The sequence below is a fragment of the Cyprinus carpio genome, chromosome A13 (assembly GCF_018340385.1).
Source record: "Cyprinus carpio isolate SPL01 chromosome A13, ASM1834038v1, whole genome shotgun sequence".
NCBI classification, from domain to species: Eukaryota; Metazoa; Chordata; class Actinopteri; order Cypriniformes; family Cyprinidae; genus Cyprinus; species Cyprinus carpio.
The window spans coordinates 24,280,029-24,292,367 of NC_056584.1; the positions used below are offsets into that span (position 1 = coordinate 24,280,029).

Genomic DNA, 12,339 nt, shown 5'->3' on the forward strand with positions numbered 1-12,339 from the left:
GACAGAAACGTGCAGCCAATGAGCTTATTTCCTTGCATTTTCATGGCTGGCTAGCATTCACTAGAGATTCCTGCAGTGCGCTTTTCAAAGTTTCTCTGAAACCCTCCACCTCCACCAGCTCCACCTGTATAGATCTGCAATGGGATATTTTATATGCTATTTGTGCAAAAGCAGTATGTCTTAAAGGCACAATATGTAAGATTTTTTTATATATAAAAAACCCGTATCGCTCAAATGTATCTTTAAATACCTTTAAATACTCACGGCACCGTACAAATGAACCAGGAGAGAACCTCACTGAGACTAAAAATCTCTTTTACAGGAGTGTCCTGGCCAAGATAGGTGGCCCAGTTATATAAATACATATATTACAAACAACATGTTACAACAGTAAGATATCAATAAAATACAGCACTAGAAGCATTTGCAAATCATTAAATCATTTACATTATCCCAAATGTTTTGAATAATGTTTAAATCCAGAGAAATAAGCAATTTTAACTAGTGACACAGACTGTCTATAGTGTCATTGTGTCGCCAGCCAATGGCATCATAACCCCTCGATTTCCGGTTTTGTTTTGTAGAAAATATGGAAACACCAAATATTCTTTAATATGCTGAACACCATCAAATAATCAATTCACAGTATCAATTTACTCAACTTCATTACCTTTCAAATGTATCTTTAAATACCTTTAAATACTCACGGCACCGTATCGCTGTATGCATTGGCAGTAGCAAGTTCCTGTACTTGATTGCAGCAGCAACAATAATCTACAACTACAGCAATAACCAACAGCAGCAGCAAATCAGCAGCAGCAGCGTAGCAGATTTATTCCGCAAAGGCCAAATACATTACTATTGTCATATCCATCACCATGCTAAAATCTTCTGAGAGTTGTCATGATTAAATGGTGGTCATGTGACTCGAATGTGGGGTGCAGACACTTAACTCTCATCTCTCATCTCTCAAAAGAGAGTGAAGCCTGGGTGGAACCAATTACTGCAACCACATCACGAAAAGCACACAATTTAACCTAGTTCAAATGATGGATTCTATCACTCTGAAAAGAATCATACGAGAACAGACTCAAATGCATCGCCATAAGTGCCTTACAGAGAGCCTATTGCGCTAATGCAAATGCTAACTATAGCCCTCAGAAGAGAGCAGAAAGGAAAGACCGCATTCCAACGAAAAGTGCGTACCACATCCCTCGAGAATAGGGATGGCACGAAGATTCTGCTCCCTCAGGACCTAAACTCATGTACAAGCAAACGTATTTCACAGGAGCCATTTCACAGCATAATTTCCCTTTGAAAGGGAACTAATTAAAGAGCCGAATGGCTCAGTCATTTCCACCCTCCACTCTCATGACACACTTGGTATTTTAGGAGCTTTACAGAAAAGATAAACACCAACTGCGGAATGTTCCGGAACAGCAGACCTGAAAGCAGTGCCTGGAAAACTGCCTCTTGATAATTCTTGATAATTATTTTTTCAACTATTGGTCTCCCATGGTGTTTTATCCAGACAGGCTCTTTGATCCTCATGTGGTGGTTTGACGTATTTGTAGCTTTTCGTCTTTATATTCAGATTCCAACATGAGGCCATCCTATCAATCACTGTAACAATGGCCATCTCTCTCAAATTCTCTTGAATGACAAATTGGAGCTGGAACAAGACAGTGGTCAGAGAGAGATTTCCCAGTGCTGTCATAAGACCCCCTCACAAGAGACAGAAAAACTATTGAACAGGGTGTTGTGTTTTTGTTGAAACAAGAAAAACATACAACAACATTGTTTGATTCTAATAGTGTTTTGGAATAATTTGAATAATTTCATTGTGTCAGTAAATGCACATGTATCATAGGCATAAGATATTCAGCACTGAGAGGTCTAAAAAGAGATGTGTGTCTGTGTGAGGATACCGAGTGGAGAAATGACAGTGCTTGTACCAAGTGAAAGAACTTATGTCCAGACACCAGCATTCTGTGTTATATAGACCTCATTTCACTAGGCCTTTTGAGAACTGGGGAAAAAAAGAGCTTGACCATTCCAAAGGGAAAAGGCTAAGAGGGATAACAGGAAATCAGAAGGAAAACAAGGCAGCATATGACCTATAAGCTTTCACACAGGCTTGAATTTGACGATAGAACAGTCTTTTGTTTATTGTTTTATTTTTTATTTTTAAAATTAAAATGTTTATATATATATAAAACGGTACATTGTATCAAAAGCTCATGGAGACAAATTATCAGGTAACAAGAGTCTTTAATCCAAACCTAGGGAAACAATCTACACAACACACTTAATATAGACAGAGACAGGACAAATGAACTCAGGAAACAAAAGACTATAAATACTTAACCAAACGTGGCACCATGGGAAAGCCAGGAATAAGAGAAGCCAGACATATACCCGGACCAGAGCCAGCATGCAGTTTCAGAGCCGAGTCACAGGAGCCATGGTGGAAACTTGGAAGGTGTAACCAGGGGTACAAGTCATGATGGAGACCCAGACAGAGCTGAGAAGACATGGAGCCAGACTGACACTGAAGGTCTGGAGGGCCAATTGAGCCAAGACAGAGCCGATGGGTCGGAGGACTTAGGTGGAGTCCAGGGCTCTGTGGCTGGAGGCGGAGACCGGGGATCCTCACGCTAAGGCAATGCTAGGGGCTGGAAGGCCAGAGGAGAGTCAAAGCATCCGGATAACGCTGACTGAGGGTGAACTGAGGGGCTGGCAGGAACCAGCGGAGGCAGGGCTAAGTAACTGGCTGTTTTTTTGGAGATGAAGTGGGAGAGGGAGGCTACGTGGTAACACTGGAGAGCAGGAGTTAGAAGGAATCATAGGAGATACAGGAGATGTAGAAGATGCTGCGCTGGGGAGAACCAGTGGAGACGCAGGAGAATCTGGACTGGGTGGAACCGTGGGGGGCCCTAGAAACTTCTGACTGGACAAGACCAGTGGGGGCAGAGGATAAAGGGAATTTACCTCCTCATTTTGGTACAATAAATTCCCAGGATCCATATTCACCTCACATGCAGTGGTGGGAGTGTTGGTGGGGCTTCCATGCATGCCCTCAAACTCCACAAATACATTCTTGGCGATGGTCATTGTTGCCGACTCATGAACCTGGTCAGATATTTAATTGGGCTCAGGCTCCAGGGCTCAGTAGTACTATATATATAGTTTGCAAGGTCACAAAAACTTGAGTAAAAACTATCAGAAATTGTGGAAAATGGCTATAGTAGACTACATTATGGCTGCTTTTGGTGAAAGAAACCTTAACTAACATTATAAGGGAATAAAATGATACTTATTTACTTATTTACCACATATCAGTTTGTGATTATAATACTAAAGAGCAGAAAGAAGGCCTAAAAGACTTAAATGTGCACCAGTTCTGCATTTGCAGTTAAATAACCCCTTATTTCTGATGACATCATGTGATGTGCCCCTGTGGTTTTCTCTTTGCCCACCAGTTTTAAGAACCTTATAGAGCAAAAGTGATCGCAGCAGAAGAGCTGACATATAAAAAGTGTTTCTCTGTCCTTCACCAGTGTTCTGTTGCACCTCAGGGGGAAAGTGCAGTGTGGAGAGAGTCACAGCGTCTGAAACTATACACACTGACTCGCCTCTGATGCCAAAACTAATCCGTTAACACCTTAACGTCCTATGACGGATCAAACAGGGGTTTATCTGCTGCTGTATGTCAATGACATGAAAGCGCAGCAGAGTGTTTGCGATTGCGAATGTCAAAATGATGATAATTAATTGGCTAAACTCTGAGAGGTTTGGCACGACATGCAGAGGCACCGTCTCTGTCCGGCATGGGTGAAATAATTGTAATTTTGAAGGTGAGGTACAGTTCATATTTCTTCATTAAATAACTTATAAAGTACCTAATTTAAAAAATCTTTCTGTGATACATAGTTTCACAATCAGCATGAGTGAATCACTGCACGCACTCTCTCTTTCTCTCAAAATGTGCAAACGGCTTCAAATCAAATCTAGATGATCTTTACTTAATATCCTAATGTTTTTTGGTATAAAAGAAAAATCTATAATTTTGACCCATACAATGTTTTTTTTTTTTTTTTTGGCTATTGCTAAAAATATACCCCAGCGACTTAAAACTGGTTTTGTGGTCCAGGGTCACAAATGCATATAATTAAAGTCTACTGTGTTTCACAGTCAACATAGGCTGTGGCTTTTTGGCTAGGTTTAAAGGAAAAGAGCACTATTAGATAAACAAGGCAATAATAGACAACACTCGTGGAGGTAGGAAAACAAAGTTCTTTATGAACTGCATTCTTGCTTGTAATAAAGAATTAAATGCAAAAGAAAAGGCAGTAGAGCTGACTGTATCTGTCAATGGTAAGTTTTAACTTAGAATGTCTTTGATAATGTAGGAAAAGTAGTTTAAATGTTTTGCCACTTGCTTGAGCAAATTAATATATAAATCTAGAAGTAAATGCAAAAGTAAAAAGCACTGAATAATGTCCCAGCCAACATTCTATCATGGGGCGTGTGTGGGCCCCATATGGGCTGTAAATATGGGCCCTACGTGGGTTTGCCCATGGGTTCCATGTGGGCCCCATCTGAATTAGCCCATATGAATCTCATATGGGGCCTGACTGGGGCTAATGGAGGGCCCAGTTGAGCAACGCATATAAGACCCATACTGGTTCCACTTATGAAGCAATTGTGGGATATTCTAGGTCCCAGTATGGGTACTGGTCTGGCCCCACAAACACGTGTTTCTTATATTTATTGCATTTAAAATGTCTATGAAAGATTGTATTAGCTACTGCACTGTGTAAAAAAAAAAAAGAATCACAATGCTATAAAAGCATTTTAATTAACAATGTTTGGATTTGAAATCAAAATAATGGATAATTGTTGTGTTTGTAGTAAACAGCCACGGATCAGTTACAGACTCCTGTGTGAAAGCACAGTAAGAACCTGCTGCTTCTGCACTGCTTACGTGCCGCACATGGACTGCATGCGCACTGCAAACAGAGTATGTGTGAACATGGTGTAAAAGGCCGCCTCACATACAGCTCACAAAATCAGGCTTACGCTGTGTAAGCTATTGTGCAACAATTGCACGATTGTAAAAACAAAAATTCAGTGCATGAACAAACATTAAGGTGCGATATATAGGCTTTATATTTTTGAAAAATGTCTAAAAAAATGAGATCTATCAGATCTGTTTATATAAAGTGAGCATGTTGTATCATTGGTTTTGTTCATACAGCAGGGCTTTGCCAAAAATACAGTTGTAAGTCCTGAAAATGTATGGGTGAGAATTTACTTATGGAATACGGTTCTCACTCCCATAAATACTTGAAATGTGTTTGCTAGGAAAAATCAGGTTATCTACGTAATTTGTTGACCTCTTGTTTCTCTCTAAAAAAACAAACAAACAAACAATGCAACAGTCAGTTATTTTACTTTGAAATGTGTGTTCCGTGTTGGAATGTCTGTTTTTGTTTTGGTCCGTGTGATTCCATCGACCACCAATTTACCCAATATTTCAACACCCCGTGTTGCCAGTTGGCGGAAAAAAACAGCATACCGCAGCCATGGAAGCCAGCAAACAAACTGGGCCAGAGATCGCAGATTCTACCCGACCTAAAAAGATCTAAAAAAAATCTCTATGACCAATTCCTGTTGTGTGTCCTCAATCTGGCAACCCAGGTGAGCGGCTTATCTGCAGGAGGAGGCAGCGAGAGAAATAACTCTCTCCAATATTTTGAATTTGGATCGCAGTACTCATTTCAACCAATAGCTGTCAATATTACATACCGCACCTTTAAACTTCAAACGGCCTTACACTTCAAGATTTTAAAACTTTATAGCACATTTACTGCACATGCTCATAAACATGTATGTATATAATACATTTTATTCTTTATCAATTGATGTTGCTTTTTTTAAATTTAAGCCATAATGAAAACTCTAGAGAATCCCATGCCTGGCTTACCAAACTGACAGTGGGTTGCCAGTGAATAGAGTCAAATGTGAAAATACAGTCGTAAAATAAAAAAAAAAAAAAAAAAAAAAACTGCCTCTTAAGTCACTGAGTCTTATAATGGAAGGATGGATATAATTGCGTGCTAATGTGTGTGTGTTTGTGTGTGTTCAAGACAAAGATCTGGAAAGTGTGTGTGTGTGTGTGTGTGTGTGTGTGTGTGTATGTGTGTGTGTGTGTGTGTGTGTGTGTGTGTGTGTGGTGTGTGTGTGTGTGTGTGTGGTATTTTGCATGCTCCCAGGCATTTCACAGTGTAGGGGAGCCATTTTATCGGCGATCACACAAATCTGCCACTTGCTCAATATCTAATGAGCTGAACAAATGAAGCTCAGAGAGGGATCTATGGAGTCTCTGTATCAGCAGTGCTGCCCAAGAGGCCCAACTTCATACCCGCCATTCCACTGACTGTCAACTACCCTCTTTTTCTGCCATTTTTCTTCATTTTTGTTTGTTTGTAATAATATCTCTAAAACACCACATTATAATGAAATGAAGGTGTTGCTGTAATATGCCAGTTTGTAAATGCTGATTTTTAATTCACTTATTATAGTATAGTGAGATCTCACAGTACCCAGGTCTTTTAAAATCTACAAGTATGAATAACTTGAACATCAGATTGGTGTATTGTGGACTAAATAAACTCTTGATACTTGATAGTATTTGATGTATTAATTTAAAATATATATATACTGTATATTGTTCACTTTCTAATTTCTAACCTAATCTATTTGTTTTCAACAATTATTCAAATTTAGATAATTATTTATTCTAATTTAATTCCTTATCTTTTTAAAGTGCCCCTATTATGCCATTTTTACGGTTCATAATATTGTTTTGGGAGTCTCCTACAATAGGATTACATGCAAGGTCAAAAAACGATGATTCTCAAACGATTTGCTTGAAACAGTTCAAAGATTCAATCTCTCTAAACCCCTCCTTTCCATGAGCCTGCTCTGCTCTGATTGGTCAGATGTCTTAGTTTGTTGTGATTGGTCTACGGTGTACAGCGTGTGTCAGAAACGATGTGCATATTTCAATGGTTCTGTATTTTTCTAAACATCTAAACATCTATTATTTATCATGCTTACAGGTTGTGATTCAGTGGAACAGCTGGTCCCAATAAACTGGATACTGATCCATCTTTCAACAGCAAGCATTTTGTGAATCCTGCGTTGAACTCCCCGAGATTAGAGAAGCAGTCGTCAGTAGAATGACATGTTTGAGGGCGGATCAAGTTGTTCGCGGTCAGCCAACGTAGAACATAGGCACGCATTATGCAAATGTGTTACCCAGTGAGGTATAGCCATCACAGAAGTGGGATTCAAATTCCTAACGACTCGTTTCAGCTGTTCAGAGTCCATTCTTTATTTTGGGTGACAACTTTATTTATCGTGCATTTTCAGCTTTACAACTTTACATTCACATACAGCTACATTAAACGCTGCATGAAAGGCAATACTGGAAATGGCATAACAGGGGTACTTTAAATGTACTTTAAGTGGTATAGGGTCATGATGCATCACTATATGGCAGTCTGGGATAATACATAATAAATGTATTCATTTAACAAATAAAATTATGAATGAATGAATCCTCTAGACTTTGTCTCTGCCTTGTCCCAGTATCTGATGGTATTATTGAGCTCAGATCTATGATATTTTGCATCTGAGCTTTTGTTCAGAAGTTTAGTTTAGTCGGTTGTTTAGTTCAGTCTTCTCTGATGGTTCAGGGTGGCATTAGGCACATAACGCTTCAATCAGTCACTGCTTGCAGTGTGGAGGTGAGAATGACCTGTCTTTCCTCCACTCAGCTTCACCCAGGCCGCATTCATAATTCTCCTATAGGTGCTTGAAGAATTAACTCTGCCGATAATCGAGTCTTGATCGATCCCACTGTCCAGGGTCCATTGTTTTTGCCACATCTGCCAATGGTGAGCGAACTGAGAAAACCTACCGGCCTTCAAACGGTCGCAACCCCGTCATTAGCAACTATTCTGAGCTGTAACGTCAAAGACAGCAGACAGGGAATTAAATGCATGTTCATTTTATACATTTAAGAGCCCTTAAAAGTCTATGGCAAAACAATAATATAGTGCAATGTTTAACATTTGTATGTTGCAAGAAAAACATATTGCAATTTTTAAAAGGCTATAAATGGAGAAAACTGATCTTTAGGTCCATATGGTGTAGTTACAGCATCTCTCAGCAAGAGCAAACTAGGCCATGCTAACAAGTAAATATTTGACCCAGCCAACAAATGAATTAGGGTTGTGCATCAGACAGAATTTAACTGAGAACATCTGAATCCTGAATTTGAATGTAATTGGAATTGAGGAAGCAGACAGGATGCAGAATTGTGATTCAAATTTGAATGTAACAAAATTAATGTAATAAAATGATAATTAAATTAAAACAAAAAAAGAAAAAAAAAAACTGAATTCAAATATATTGTTAATTGGAAAAAGTTAAATTTGTCAGCTTTGAATGTGAAAGATGTTGAAAAAAAGTTGAAAAAGGCTTGTTTGAAAATTTTGGGAAAAAGGGGGTGGGTTAAGCTTTATAGGATTTACACACAGAAAAATAGATATTAGTAATTTTATTCAGCAAGGATGCATTAAATTGATCAAAAGTGACAGTAAATACATTTATAATATTACAAATATTTCTATTTCTAATAGAATTTCAAGAGAATCATGTGACAATGAAGAAAATTAATGGATTTGAAAATTCAGCTTTGCCATCAAAGGAATAAATTACATTTTAAAATATATTCAAATTCAAAAACATTGAAAAATCATATAGATTGCAGTCTTTTAAATTTTAGTGTAAGTTTGAAATGGCACCTATATAAATTGCTATTTCATTATATTTAATAAATTAGCTTCTCTGGACCTGGGGTAGAAGATCCCGTCATTTACCAGAATGTACCCATGTTGATTTATTATTATTATTATTTTTTTTTTAATTTCCACACTCATTTTACAAATTTTGAGCAACGCTGGTTCACAGTCTGCATTATAATGCTTATATTATCTTATGATATATTCAGTCAGGCAGAGAGTTCAGTGATGGAAACATACATGTCAGAGCTCAAAAGTAAATGAGAACATAGTCATTTATAAAGAAAACACAACTAATATGTAAAGGACCACTGGGCAGGCAGAGCATGTCTCCAGATCTGCACAGGCAAATCCTTGAAAATCAATAGCATCTCCATTTGTGTGTGTGTGTGTGTGTGTGTTTAAGGAGGTGGGCCATGAAGGATCATGCTGTCAAAAATACTATATCCTCATCTAAACAGCAGCTCCATTTCTCCGGGTGTCCTAATCCCTGCAGTCATCCAACTACAGCTAATTCACATCACCGATGGCCCTTGCTCACACACCTCCCTCCTTTTCAGTCTGCTTTTCTTCTGTCACTCTCTGACTCACACCCCTGTCCCTTAGTCCTTTATCCACTCCATCATCTTCATCACTTTGTCTTCCTCCATGCATGTGTTTGAGATGACTTTCTCGCCTAGAGGCTCACGGATCTGGTATTGGTTTCTTATTCTGTTGGGATATTCACATGAGACTGAACATATTCTCCATCTTTACTTTCTCTCACTCTCTCTGCGCCCTCTTATTTTCTTGCTCTTTTTATTTTCTGTCCTCTTTATTATTCTCATATTGTATATATACTGTCTCAGTATTCCCTCTTTCTCTACACCTCCCCAAATCTCTTGGCAGTCTCTGCAACTTGCAGTCGAGTCCATCTGTTTTCATTCATTAACACAGATCTGCTTCTCTGGCTATCTGACACCTTTTCACGTTGTACTGCACAATGTAATTAAAAAAGGCTGGGGAATCACGTCTGCGGATCCTGGCCAGACGCTTCCTCAGACCCTCTGCTCCACTCGTCTTCACCTCCTCCTTGCCTTTCTCCTGCTTTCTCAGGTCTATGGTATCATGGGAAAATTTGCTACGTGTTTTCTTTTCAGCATTTCTGAGCTGCCAGACCCGCCAGAAATCTAACTAAATGCAAAAAATTAGTGAGTAAATAATGACTGAATTTTCTATTGTGGGTGGACTATCTCTTTAAGGCGACCCGGCTCTGGCTCTGTGCTCTATTTGTTCTGCCAGACTCAAGGGTGGTGCTTTTTATGATGGGCAGCAGATGGTCACAAATGTGAAACTATCAGCAGCTGACATCAGCAGTTGACATTGATTCCATCATCAGGTGGTAAAGCAACAATGCATCATGTTCTCGTAAACCATGCACACTACCACTTCAAAAGACAGTGTTTGGTAAGATTTTTTAAAATGTAGAAGTCAGAAATAAGTAGTAATACTGTGAAATATTATTGCAATTTAAAATAACCATACATTTTAAAATATAATTTATTCCTAGTATATTAAAGCTGAATTTTCAGTATCATTACTCCTGTCTTCAGTGTGACACGATCCTTCAAATGTTATTGTAATAGGATGACTTGCTGTTCAAGAAACATTTATTATTATTATTATTATTATTATTATTATTATTATTATCATCAATACTTAAAACAGTTGTGCTGCTTAATATTTTGTTAAAACTGATACTTAATTTCTAATTACTAATTTCTTTCTTTCATAAAAAACGGATGCTTACAGCATCTTTAAAACTCACATTTTCTCTGAAATGTCAGCATGAATGCAGCAGAATTTCATATAAAAATTAATTTATAGAAGAATTATGTAACAAGCAAGCAATGGTTTTGAATTACCTGTCTTTGGTTGGTTAGCATATTTTCTTCAATTATGCCATAATTTTTTGCATTCTCGCAGTTTTTCAAAGTCTTTTCCTGCTGACAGTGACCGAACATTGACTCCTGCACCTGTTCTTCAGCACCTTCCCGTATGTCTATGAATGTACAAGTAAAACTCGAACTGTCTCACCCGTTACTCAGCGGTTGGGGTCGTCCCACAACTGTGTGTTAGCTCTGTTTTAGCTGTCAAGGAGGAAGCCAGATTTTGCTGAAAATTAACCATATTTCTAATCAGGCACCCAACCGAGGCACCCATCCGCTGTTGAACAGACCGGGCTCAGTGTGTTCCTGTGGCGGGCAGCTTGTGGCAGCATGTGTCTCCTCCACACAGCATCTTCAGCAGTGGATAGAGGACAGGCATTTACCCCTCGCCTTTCATTACACCTTTCCTCTAAAACAAAAATTAAGTAAAAGTAAAAAACATAGAGTTGTTGACCTGCATCTGCCTTAGTTTTGTAGTTTTTCATCACATTTTTGTAGAGGATCAAACACAGAACCTCAACTGTATTTTTAATGAGGTGGAGATAGGATGATAGGTAGATCAAATAATATAACAGATAGAATGACAGAACAATAGATTTGCACATGGCAGATGGATGGATGATAGATGGATAGATGGACAGAAAGATGTATGAACTGATAGATGGATGGTTGAACAAAGATAGTTAGGCAGATACAATGATGGGTAGAATGATGGATGGATGGATGGATGGATGGATGGATGGATGGATGGATGGATAGATAGATAGATAGATAGATAGATAGATAGATAGATAGATAGATAGATAGATAGATAGATAGATAGATAGATAGATAGATAGATAGATAGATAGATAGAACAACATAATCAAACTTTGTCATGCTCTCCACACTCTTCAATCCTGTCCATCTAAAATAAACTCAATTATTGGCATTCGTCTCTTCTTTGTTAGCTTGAGTCTGTTCTCTGTATTTGCAGTAAGAGTGAGTGACACGAGCACTGCTCTGGACAAACAGCCAGTGCTGAGAGCATGTACCTCTGACCGCATCTCACACTGTGACTGTGTCCAGGGCAGCCCAGAGTAAACAGCACATAGATGAATTGAGCGCTGCTACATAAATAAACCTGAACTTTGACCTCGGCAGATGACACAAAGAATAAGAAACACTTTTTAGCTCCTCTGGCTATCCCACGTCAGTTGCTGAAGTGACTGGAATTGTAAACGGATCTTCTAAGTCCCTGGAAATCTCACAGATAGATCTCTCACTCCATGAGATGATGCTCAGAATTCCATAAGGAGTACCAACCTACTTCTCTTATATATGAATATTTTTTGCGAGGAGACCAGAACAATGGTCTCCGGGCCTGATTTGCAGGTGGAATTTGTCAGTGTCAACAGAACTGAAAAGGAGAGTATCATTTTTGTGAGAAAGCCCATCTGCCATCTACACTCATGTTGAAGTGGAAGGTCTTCATAATGATGTGAATGCATATCTAATGCACTCACTCCCAGCAGACAGATGTGTCATATGCCCTA

At 38.7% G+C, this 12,339-nt stretch overlaps 1 long non-coding RNA gene across 1 annotated transcript; it reads right to left on the bottom strand.

The window, feature by feature from the left end:
- Positions 1 to 7,096: 7,096 nt before the first annotated feature.
- LOC122147348 lies at positions 7,097 to 11,078 on the bottom strand. The gene is made up of 2 exons (XR_006161588.1): positions 10,781 to 11,078; positions 7,097 to 8,035 (listed from the first exon to the last, which is right to left on the bottom strand). It is a non-coding gene; the product is annotated as an uncharacterized LOC122147348 (long non-coding RNA).
- Between the last annotated feature and the right edge of the window lie 1,261 nt (positions 11,079 to 12,339).